This window comes from Anser anser (assembly GCF_964211835.1).
Source record: "Anser anser genome assembly, chromosome: 24".
NCBI classification, from domain to species: domain Eukaryota; kingdom Metazoa; phylum Chordata; class Aves; order Anseriformes; family Anatidae; genus Anser; species Anser anser.
Window position 1 is genome coordinate 6,099,365 of NC_139745.1, and position 12,142 is coordinate 6,111,506.

The 12,142-nt window shown below is 46.8% G+C and overlaps 1 protein-coding gene across 1 annotated transcript in view; it reads right to left on the reverse strand.

The window, feature by feature from the left end:
- Nucleotides 1-12,142, reverse strand: part of LOC310885909 (uncharacterized protein) — an 88,703-nt gene continuing 76,561 nt past the window's right edge. Inside the window, exons 11-12 of the mRNA XM_083809761.1 lie at nt 2,327-4,025; nt 1-2,224 (exon numbers count right to left, since the gene is read on the reverse strand). The gene's annotated coding sequence lies outside the window, so the exon portion shown is untranslated. The remainder of the gene's footprint in view (nt 2,225-2,326; nt 4,026-12,142) is intronic.

Here is a 12,142-nt window from a genome sequence, read left to right on the forward strand (position 1 = left end):
TAAAGAACTTTTTAAGATGTGATTTGCGTAACATCACAGTCAGCTTCACAAGTGTTAACGGTATAAATCTTCAAGGCATGGTGAGTCAGCCACGTGCACGGCCATCAACCCACACTAAAACAAAACCAGGGGGTTCACCAGTTCCTGTCTCTCCTTCTGAAGGAGAAAATAGCAATTTACTTGTCCCCACTCCTGGAAGGGGTGCAGGGAAAGGAATGAAAAAAGGATTGGATTCTACTTCCCTTCCACCTTGAAACTACACGCATTGCTCCTTTTAAATGTCTCACTGAAGAAAAGTATTGTTTCTTTCCATTCCCCCATCTTTGCAATTTCAACTTATTTCCTGTTTTATTTTCTTTTCTCTCTCATTTCACAACTTTTAACCTTGCCTAGCTGTCCATCTCAAATAATAATGAACTCTTTCGTCAGCCAGGGAAGTGTTTTAAAGCTCTAGCAGTTTTATTTTCTAAATGACACTACAGGAGAAGACAGAAAGGAAAAATTAAATTAGAAAGGTTGTCAAGAGTTGCCCCTCTACAAAAACCATTAGCTGCCTCTTCCTGGTGAAAGGCAAATTCTGCTGCCAGATCCATAGACTGATCCTACAGTAACCGGTAGTGTTTACAAAATAATTAACTGCAAGTGAGGAGAAAGAAGAAAATAAAAAGTATGCAAGGCTGTTAGGCTGCATTCTCCAAGTACGCTTGGTCCCAACAGACCCATGTTTCAAGTCGTGAAAATATGTAGTGCTTCAGCGTGTCGCTGAACAAAACAGCGACCGCCACTGGGTGACCCAGAAAAAGAGACGAGTAATGAAGTTGTCTTCCTTGTGCTTCGGGGCTGAACACAACACAGACTGCTTTGCAGCCTCAAAAGCAGGACATGGGCAGAAAAACCCAAGAGCAACATATAAAACCGATAAGTGAGAGAGTACTTATTTTAATTATAAACCGGACCAAATAAATTAGAAATTCAATTACAATGCCATTCACTGACAAGCAGTTCAAAACACTCAGGCTATTAGTGGCACAAATTAACTGTAGGAGATAACAGGATTTGTGGGGAGCAATCCTGTACCCTAGTTTTAATGAAAATGTTAAGGTTGAAGTGAGGCCAAGCATGCATTTTGGAAGGACCGACCCACCCACATTTGTATAATCCCCCTGTTAAGGCACATGCCTCCACCTCAGGACCTCAAACATAGCAGGTGTTGAGGAAACGGGATTACAGCTGCTGCCTGCTGATGCCCATGCCCACGGCAGGGTCCATGGGCAGAAGGCAGGAAGAGTTTTCTCCCTGAGGAGAAACAGGGAAGTAATTAAAATTTTTTTTCAGAATGTTTTTCCTGAGCTCATTAAAAATGCCTGGATTTTGGAAAAGACAGAGCTGTTCTACTGTATAGGCATTTGTGTGGTTTAGAATACTCATCAGCATTGACAGAAAACAATCCAGCCTCACCTCAAGCACAGCAGCAGGATTGAACCTTATTGTAAGCACCCGTCTCCCCAGGGAGGCCAGATGCTGCCCAGCTCCATGGATGTAAATCCCTTGGCTACTAAAAGATGTTTTAGGTTTGGCATGACAGAAACTGAGAGCAAGATCTAAAGTCCTGAATTCCCCCTAGTTTGTAGCTGGCTGCCTCAAGGAGATGACCCCACAAGCTACAGATTATTAAATCACATTCCTTCATGCTCCTCCTAAAGGGTCGATATCCCGAGTCTCTCTCATCCTCCCAAGCTAACCTAATATGAATAATGCACAGCTACCTGTGGGTCATTGCTTACTGGACTGTGGCCAAAGAGCTCTCTCAGCAGATCAGGAGCCAATCAAGTTCATTTCAATATTTATTTTTAATTCTCCATTCTGAAATTATAAATGTTTAATGCCATGCTCTGACTAGGAAAGCAAAGTAAAACCGGAGGAGAGACTGGGCCAGACCAGCCAACTCTTTCACACTAATCAGCACCCAAGTACTTGCTGCTCCTCATGCCTCTTAATATCCTCAGTGAACACAACTTATTTACTTGAGGCCTCCAAGAGCCTGCGAGGACAGAGGTCAGAGCTGAGGAGCACGAGGCAGGCGGGAAGGCAGGCTCCGTTCCTGAAGGCTGTGAGCTGAGGTTACATTTTCTGGCCCGTACAAGCACTCACCAGAACCGCCACGGCTCCGACCATGCCCGCCCTTGCTGCAGTGCCACGGAGGCAGCAATCCAATCCTGCCGACCTGGGAAGAAGAGGGGAGGACAGCAAGGAATAAGAGATGTAAGTGAACTGAAGATGGAGGAGAGAAGACTGAAAAGTAATTTACAGCTTGCCCAAAACCCACCTGTAGGCTTCCCTAATCGTGATTTAAAGACAGGCACCCAACTCCTACCAAGCAGTACGAGTAACAAAGGCTTCTTGATGGGGATTCTGTTTTCCAGGGAGAACCATTTAATAAGTTTCACTCAGGAAGTCTCTGTTCCCAATAAAGACTTAACAAAGTTAATTAGACTAAACAGTAATTATCGTGTCTCTTCATTGTTCAATTATCTTGCTGAACTGGTGTTTCCTGATTAATTTTCTGATTAAAATGTATTAAATTGAAAAGTGCTTGCAAACACGAGATGACAGGTTCTCTCCCGCGCAGCAGGATTTCCGGAGGTCAGAAGGCAGGGGGAGGCTGACACCCGCTTCACAAATCACGCCAGCTCCGCACAAAACACAGCCAGAGGGCAGGACGAAGACAAAAAGCTTCATGGCAACGCAGAGACAAGAACCCAGGACCCGGTTCAATGCACTTTGCACTAACACCTTTGCTGTGCGCTCCTCCAGCTTACAGCCCCCCCCCCCCCCACGTGTTGGCGGTGCACGTCTCCTTTGCCTGTCTTCTGCTCATCCGTGCCAGGCTGTCACGTTCCTCTGCCATTTGACCCTTCTCAGGTCTCTCGGGCCCTATCTAGTCTCTGTGCACGACTGAGGTACGGAGCAGCCCGCAGCTCTGCAGTGGAGCTCCGTGCAGCTCCTTGCTGGCAGCTGCAGGGCTGTGCCACACGGCCTGGTCTGCGGCACAAGATGGAGGTCCCATGGTCACAGAAACCTCTTCCACCAGAGCCTGAGGTTTGGGCACCCAAGCTCTGCCTCACCAGCTCAGAGCTGTGCCTCCTGCCTGTAAAAGGTGACGGCGATGCAGGCTACGCTCTCCTGCCCCCGACTCATCAGGGCAGCCAGCACAGAGGAGCGAGCTCCATGGCTGAGCTCGGAGCACGGTGTCCAGCTGTCCTCACCAAGGCCTCACCCTGCATCCCTCAGACCAGTTCTCCTGGTGTGACCAATGTACTTTCATGGATGACCTTAAAGAAAATTCAGACCCACAGCATTTTGCAATCTATCGGTGGAAGGCGTCCTCACAAATGGCACTTAGGAGCCAAAACAATGCTGCTTTCCAGATGCACTGCTTTAGTATTCACTCTTTGTAATCCAGTAATCACTGGCATTTTGATCACACCTCCTGATACCATTTGCATATCTTTTATAAGACAAATCAGAAAACGAGATTAATTTTTCTTTCTTCACTTTAATATCACCTATGGCTGGGAGGAAACAAACAAATTCATTCTCTCCTTCCCCAAATCCTTGTGATTAGGTTATGAGAGCCCAAGACTTATTATAAATTATATGAAAGGACACAGCTGAGCCCAATTCCCACAATGGGCTTATTTTGCCTTCCATAATGCTAGTAATTCTTGATTAAGCCCCATCTAGCATGAGGCAGGAAGGATGAGACGCACCATGGAAGCTCCAGTGTGACTGACACCAGAAGAGCTCAGCTCTGAACGAACGCACAGTTGTGCATGGGAATCAGTGGGCTCCCAGCAGCCGATTTAGGAAGCACAAAGGAGGTTTCTTCTCTTTCTGCTTGCACTTCTGGAAAATTGAGACACAGCTCATAGCTGTTGGTGAGGCCAAGCCAGCCTTCTGCACAGCATTGCCGAGTTCAAAAGGCTGCTGCTGACGGAGGCTGCGCAGGGGTCCGGGTCTCCTTGCTGAAAGGCAGAGGATGGGCTTTCACTTTTTGATGTTTGTTCTTGCTCTTAAGAAAGGCATATATACGAACGTGGACTAACAACGCTAATGTTTTGGGTTTCCTGCTGCATGATATGCAGCAGGTATGTCTTGGTCTATCTCAAGTCACGCTGATAAAGACTAAAGCTGAGATTCAGATAGGGAGTTAACTTTGTTTATGATGTACTAAGCCTCTGAAAAGAGCTGCAGCTCAGCTAAGAATAAGCATCTATCCAAGAGCTAACAGCTTAGACCTCCAGATAAAACACAGACAGAAAAAGCATTTACAATAGCTTCATCAAACACCGTTATACTGAAACTGTTTTTACAAACATCTGACATTTGCCACAGGTGTAGAGTCATTCCAAAGGCCAAGACAAAAAATAGAAGTCTAACAGCCCGAGTAGGTTTTGTGTTTTTTTAATAATAATCTAATCATAAGTAATGAATCAAAGTGCTCCCTGGCTCCTAAGCTATGATTTGGCAAACAACTACAATTATAAAGCCTAAACCTAATGACTACATTTTAACGTAGCCCTGTGCTTAGCAGCTTACAGTAACATTTATCCTGCATCAGGCTGAAAGGAGATGTCCGTGGGGAGTTAGCTGTGAAATGTTTGATTTCAAAAGCCTGCGGCAAGTCGATTCATGTCTATTTAATTTTTCCAGGCAGTTTCACTGGAATGTTGTATATAAATCAAATACATGGCTAGCAGCGGAGACGTACCAAGTTGTGGAAATACTGTATGATTTTAATTAAACTACACGCACAAATCAGGCAGTAACGAAGGTGGAAGGGGAGAGAAGGAGAATTGTTTCACCCTGGACAAGCCAATATTTTTATGCAGAAAAACAAATAACCATTTATTGTGAAAAATCTGCTTCCAAAAGCAGTGTTTTGTCATTGTGCTGATACTTGTAATCAATTTAAACCTGGCTGAAACTGTGCTTGAGCACAGAACACAACACAGCCTGCAATGGAATTTAATTAGACCGTACCAGCTCAGCTGTGCCCATCCTCTAGTTGCTGCCCAACTTCATGGGCTGTGGGAAGCAGTTTGCTCCCCAACAGTCGCGCTGTAAAGGCAGTATCGGTAACCAGGGTTCTGCCAGTGGTTACGGGGCCATCTTCTACACCACCCTGGCACAGCAGCAATGCGGAGCCAGCAGCCATCGCCTGAGGGGGAAACTAAAAACCCTTTTCAGCCACCCCTTGCCACCTTCTGTGTCTGCTGGAAGTCGTGCTGAAATCGGTAGCATTCAGCAACAAGGCTGGACGGAGCCATGAAGCAGACAGGCTAGTAAATGGGAAAATAAGATGGAAGCAGCCATCCAGCAGCCTCTCAGTTAAAGGTCAGGACTTCTGGAATGGGGCCCTGGTAAAACTATTTTCATTCTTTGCTGCCACGGGACTTGCTCTTGAAGATTCAGGAGCAGACTGAAGCTTCAGTGTTTTCTGTACAGAAGAGGGAGGGTTCTAGAAAATCCCGAAGTATCAGGGTGGAGTTCCTTGTCTACCTTAGCTCTTAGCTGAATAAGCCATTAAGCAGTGTACATTTACTTTCCCCTCTCCCCATTCCCTGTAAAGTAGAAAAAACAACCATACCTAATAACTAATAGGCATTGCAAGGATAAACACATCAGATAGCAGACACTAAGATAATGTGGTCTATAAATACCTTGGATAGATAGAAATCTCCTTCCCTGCCTAAGGACTAGGGAAATATGGAAGTTGTCTGCCTGCAAAACAAAGCAATATACCTAATAGCATTCAACAATTAAATCATTGCCTTGAATTGAGAAGTTGTGCTTGTGCTTACAATACATCTGTACTACAATAGGCTGAAATGCAAAGGAATTACAGTAACAGAAGTACTGCAGCAACCAGCTGACACGAGAAATGAAACGTGGCATGCATCGCACGAGGCTACACCGAGGGAAGCATCTGCCCCACGCAATCTAGGGCCTCAGCAGAGAAGGCAGAGCATGTGTAAAGAGATCCTGAGGCCAAGAGGATCAGAGCAGCAGTGGGTCACTGCTGTTGCTCACCCAGGACACCTCCTGCTGCCCTCCTCACAGACCTGCACCAGGCGGATTGGATTCTGACCAGCGCACACTCCAGGCAGGGAACCACATTCGCTCAGCCCATCCACTCAAAGACATCTCTTATGCAGCGGGGACCCATTAGCTCCGATTAAAGCCGCAATATCCCAAATCCCGCGAGGTTCTGTGGTGCCGAAGCTGTAATGAATTTTGCAGGGTTTTTCTCTTCCTTTTCCCCACCTCAATCATCCTCAACTACTGGGCATGAATAATACAATAACGTGTTGCCTGGTGATTGCTGTTGTGTTTTCCTTTACAAAAGCATTCAGGGAAGGAAGCAGACTGGAAACTGCCTGAAGGAATGGGTTGTTTAAACAAGGCTACCAAGGGGCTGGGGTTCTGCAAATGCAAGATGCTCCAGAGGCTGATCACGGGTCCCAGGAACGTTTGTTAAGGCACTCAGAGCCCGCTGCCTGGTCTCCCAGCAGAGCGTCTCTGCAAACGCGGTGCTTGTCTCCCCACGCACTGCGGCACTGGAAAGGAACAGGGGTCTTGGTGTAATCCGGTGCGTGTAACTAACACTGCTGGGTAAGGTGCTTCACCACCTTTTACTACAAAAACAAATAGGGCTGTAAAAAAAGAAGAGGCTCATAAACAAAAAAAAGCACACACACTATTTGGAGCTGAGAAGGTTTTTCCCTTACTCTAAGTCAAGCAAGCCCAGCCCCCAGAACGCTTCTAGCTGGTGATATGGAGTGGAGCCAGGTTACATCTTCCAGGATAGGTTTGTTCCCATCTGAAAGAAAAGCTTTCAGCTTTTACCTCTCTACAGCAACAAGGCTAGAGGCAGGTGTTTTTAAAAGAATGCAAAAGAAGCCCCCTTCTCCCCTTTGAAAACCACATCTAGCCCTCTCCTGTCAATGCATGCAGGCTCAGAAAGAGTACGTTAAAGAATTCAAAGACACACTCCATTCAGAAGCCAATGCAGCGTGGGTTTCTGAAGTGGCTGATCACCATTCTTGAATTGTCTTCTTGGGCCAATTATATGCTGGTCGGAAAGCAGCAACTTCAGCGCAGCTACTTGAGACTCAACAGTAGAGGCAATAAGCAAAAAATTGGATGTTGGTTCTATTCCTTGCACTTTCTAAAATGAATCATGCTGTGAACCATCTTGAACGAAAGGGGCTCAGTTTCTGACCTGTGGATGGGCTATACCCTGACACTTGTCTAATTGCCTGCTTAGATTGCAAACTGCACTTTGGGAGGCTTTGCACAATGCAAAGAACAGTCTCAGCTGTAGCCTTTAGATAACACAGCAATACAGACAAATAGCAGAACTAAATGCTCTTGGAAGGTATTTACCCCTCTAATCTAATGATATTGCTTTGTACAGGCATGATGTACTTAAATACAGATAGTGAAGCACTGTATTGTACTGTAGTGCTTCAGCGAGGAAAGGAAAAGCAGGACAAGTTGCAATATTCCAGGTCCAACCTGATCCCATCCAAGGGAGCCATTAAGAACAGGAATACTTCAATAAGGAACAAAACCTCAAGGAATAAATGCTCCTGGTATATTTAACGATGCACCAGCCTCCAGTGTACGCAAAGAGCAAGGCAATTAATAAAGTATATTTAGCACGCTAAGCTGAGGTGTGCAGCTTCCACAGTAGCTGAGATACAGCAATTTAAATAACATTTATCTTAAAGATCAGCCTGGCTGTGACTACAGCCGGCGAATTCTGTCTGCTGCTCTGCAGATGTGCTGCTTTTCTCACTGGGGGGGCACTCACTCATTGCTGCATCCGTCCCCAGAGAGCTGCAGCTCTGGGCTGCGACAGTGGGTGCAGCACAGAGCAGAGGGCTGGGATGCCGCTGAACCAGCCCAGGTGCCTCGGGTGAGGAAACCGCCGAGAGCTTGCGGGCTGTTCCCTGGTCTGTGCAGCCTGGAAACATGAAGGGAGCAGATGGTGCTTTTCTTCCACTGCTCAGTCCTCATTCAGATTCGAAACCAAGAAGAAAAGATGCCTTTTCCCCCCAAAAAAATTAAAAAAGGATATACTGAGGTTCTCCAAGCCATAGGATGCTATGGATGCAAAGTTTTCACAGTCTCATAAAACAACTTGATGAAATTTGTGAAACACAAAGCCACTAAGAACACACACACTTGTAAAGCTGTATCTTAACTCAGGTGTTCAGTAGGTATCTGAATAGAAATAAAAAACCCAAAGCCCTTTAAAAGGGTGTGAAACTCTTGGCCCAAATCCTTGCATTGCCACACTAGCTGTGTCACGGCATCCCAAAAGACATCAGCCACCCTGTGCAGCAGCCTGCTCTGCAATGCGAAGCCCTGCCTTCCAGTAAGGAGTGTGACCTTTCCAAGCACAATTAGATTAAAATGGTTTAAAATATACGTAGAGAGAAGAAGAATAGACAGTTATTTCTAGTGAAAACGGAAATTTGGGAAATTATAATAAGCCTCATGTTTCAGTGCTGAAAAGACTCTAATTATGAAGGTTAAGAGCAAGACCTGCTTGAGTGGGTTATTCTGCTATTATTGCTCCCATACCTCCTGCGAGTAGCTGAGGCTGGATCAGAGGGAATACAAACAGATGAGCACGTTTCTCCCAAAAAAGTCCCACTTCTTACCTCTGCAGCAATGATACCAGTTGTCCCACAGAGACAGAAAACACCACGATCACTGCTCTGACCCAGTACAGGTAATACCACATCCATGGAGATTTCCAGCAAGTACTGCTAGGGAAGGGGCACGAGTTTGCCTCCTCAGCAAGCTGAGCCTAAAGCCTTCAAATGCGTTATATAAATGCTGTTATACAAGAGTTATTTTTTAATTTTTTACTATTAAATATCATTAGTCTTTATGACAGCCACTAAGAAACTGTCAGTAGACAGTAGAGCTGTCTTTGAGCAGATGAAATGTTTTCACTCCCTTTGAACTCACTCGCTGACTCTTCCCAGCCTGTGGCCACCCAGTTTGCCACTAGGTGCCTGGCATTCAAGTCTCAAGGATAAAAGAAGCTGGTTTAAAACAAAATTAATATCCTGTATAGAAGGCTGTACTGCAAACTCTGAATCAAAGGAGAAAATAAAGACCTGAGCTAAGCAAAATCTGTATGCAAACGGTTAGTTAAACTTCCAAGATTTGACATAAAGGTTTTGAAAGAAAAACATTTGGAAATCATGTAGAGAGCCTGACTCTGAAAACAGAGGAGCCTTTGGAATATGCACCTTGTGTGTTGTTACCTGCTGTTCTCTTACCATTTTAAAGCATCAGCTTACCGCAGGACCTCAGGTGTGACCGAGGGGTGACCTGTCCTTGAGTTTCTAAGCCCCAAAGACAAAAAGATGGGGAACTACTCCTGATGGAGGAGGAGGTGAAAATCCCCCATGGCACTCCCACAGCACAGTGCCTGCAGTGGCAGGGAGCAGATTCGACAAGGCTGGCACCCACTGATGCTCCCAAACAGCCCCCAGCAACCCCACGGCCCCACCATCCCTGCTCTGCCAAGTCTGGGTGCGTCTCTTTCTAAGAAGCCTCTGGAAACAAACACCTGCTCTTCTCAGGCTTCACAAGCAGTTGTTAAAAGGGAGCTACAGACCCAGCCACATCCATATGTGGCTTTTATAGCAAGCCAATGCTCACGATTTTTTTTCCCCCTGAAATATTTTCCCCAGCTCTTCCCGACACTAATAAACAGTCATCTTTCTCATGTTAAAATCAGTCCTGCAGCACTGGCTATTGCAGCTTGCTGCTGACCTTAGCCCCCTGTTCCCCCAGATCTAACAAAACTATTAGAGTTCCTTAGAAATTGTAACAAAACATCTGTTTCCTTTATAGCAGCTGCCACCTGGAGAATACAGCCAAAGCCAAAGCTCCCCTGACCTGAATGCTACCTGTCTGTGGAAACCGCGCTGTTTCTAATAGCAGCCATAAGGATACTTGGCACTTCTGCAGCTTTTAAAGTGCTCTGCAAACAGCACAAAGGCCCCACAGCCCCAGCACGTAAAGATGTTCCTTTTAGAGAAAGGCGTGCGTCTGCTTTCCCCATGGTCTGCAGGCAGGAGCGGAGTAGGAGGCCTGTGAAGCGCTGCAGGTGCTCAGCACCCCACGCTGCAGCCAGCCTCCACCTCACGGGGCAGGCCAGGCAGGGCTGCAGGAGGTGCTGTGAGGGCCGGACACAGCACCCCGAGGCCCTGCCACCTGCCAGCACCTCATCTGGCACCCAACTTGCCTCACAGCTCAGCCCAGGGGTGCCCTACCCCGGCACAATGCTGCCCTTTCCCTGGTGGCACTGAGGGCTGGGCCCACGTCCCTGCCTGAGGCACCTCGGGGTGCTCAGTCACCCTCAGCCAGGGCTGTCATCGATGGGGAGAGACAGAGAGGCGGCAGGCGGTGACTGGGAGCTGAATCACACCTGGGAGCCCTCTGTTCACTGACTCAGGCCAGCAGCTTCCTACGTGGCAGGAAGGAGCGCCGGGATGAGCCCAGGCCGAAGGCACTGCACCACCGCGCTCTGCCTCCCCGACAGGCGCTGCGCCAGCCCTGCCGGCTGCTGCAGTCACCGGCGCGGCTGCTGCAGGCCGTTTATTGCTGCCCTTCCATCGGAGATGATTTAATCTCTGGGGGATAACTGATCAGCAGCAATGAGAGAAGAAAAGAGCCCATTCAGATTATAAGAATTAAAGCTTCAGAAACGGGCAAGATAAGAAAAGGGAAAAGCGCAGAAAAAATATCGACCGTTCTGAAGCAAACAAAAGCCTCTATAATAGATTAAACAAACAGACAATGCATCCCCAAACTATTCTTTACAGTGGTCTGACAGATAGACAGCAGACTGAAATAATTAATGGTGTCCTAGTATAGCCAAATGAGCGACCATATGCGAGCGTTGACAAAACAACCTTTTTTACTTGTGGCAAGTTGCAAACTGTGCAAGTCATCAACTCCGTGTCTACAGATGAAAACTGACACCTTCTACAGGCTTCTCCTGCTCTTGGGATAGGAAAGACAGATCTGCAAGGTATGGGGTCATGGGGAGGGAGGGAACAGACCGACTGACAGCCTGGGTTTGCAGCCATTGAAAAATGGCTTTTTGGAGGACTTGGGGTTTGACGCAAGCGAGAATTCAGATGACTGAAGAAGCATTTCAGAGGAAGCTGTTGTGGAAAGCCCACGAGACATGGCCACCTCCCTCTTACTCATTTAGCATTGGGCTGTAGCAAAGGCTGTCACCCTCAGCCATGAAGGAAAGACAGAAGAGGTTTGCTGGCCAAATGGCCACAGATGAACAGTCTCGAAGAACTATAGCAGAGTAACCTTGGGACTGGACTTGGTTGGTGGCCCGGCAGGGATGGCACGAACTGGGCAGAGGAGGAATTGCAGCAAGGAGAGAGACATCAGCACAGATGCATAGGGGCAAGCATGCTTAGCCCTTCCTCCTGTTGGTGCTCTGATTTTTCACAAGCATTGAATTTACTCGTTGTATTTTCCATATTGATATCCATTAACAAGTGCACTTGAAATAGCTGAAAAAAATATTATACAGCAAGCCAAGGAAGTCTCTTGGAGATGCTCCAGACTGGCAGAGCTGAGTTAGAATGTAAATCCAGATTGACTCTTTGTGGGCTAAGCCAGACATAAATCCACAGCAGCTCTATTAAGGGCGCTCCCAGTTCACTGAATTGGAGATGTGCTTCAGTTCTGGGGCTACTCTTGAATTCACTGCCACTGAATAGAAAACAGGTTCCATCCCCTTGAGCTCAAAGTCTTCTGGACTTGTGCATGCTTTCTCTCTACGTCATGTGCACAGCTCTCTTCTCCTTTGTGTTTTTGTTTCAAATGCAAAAAACCCACCTATGTCAGTTTGACAGCCAGAGGCATTAAACCCACCTGCCACTCGATCACAAAAATCAGCCTGAATGCCAGACAAGACCACACAAACACCTTTAACTGCAATTAGAGGGATGGCAGGAGAAATGCTGGAGCTGTAAATATTCATCTTGCCTCCAGAGCCTCCTTTGCTAAAGGTCATTTG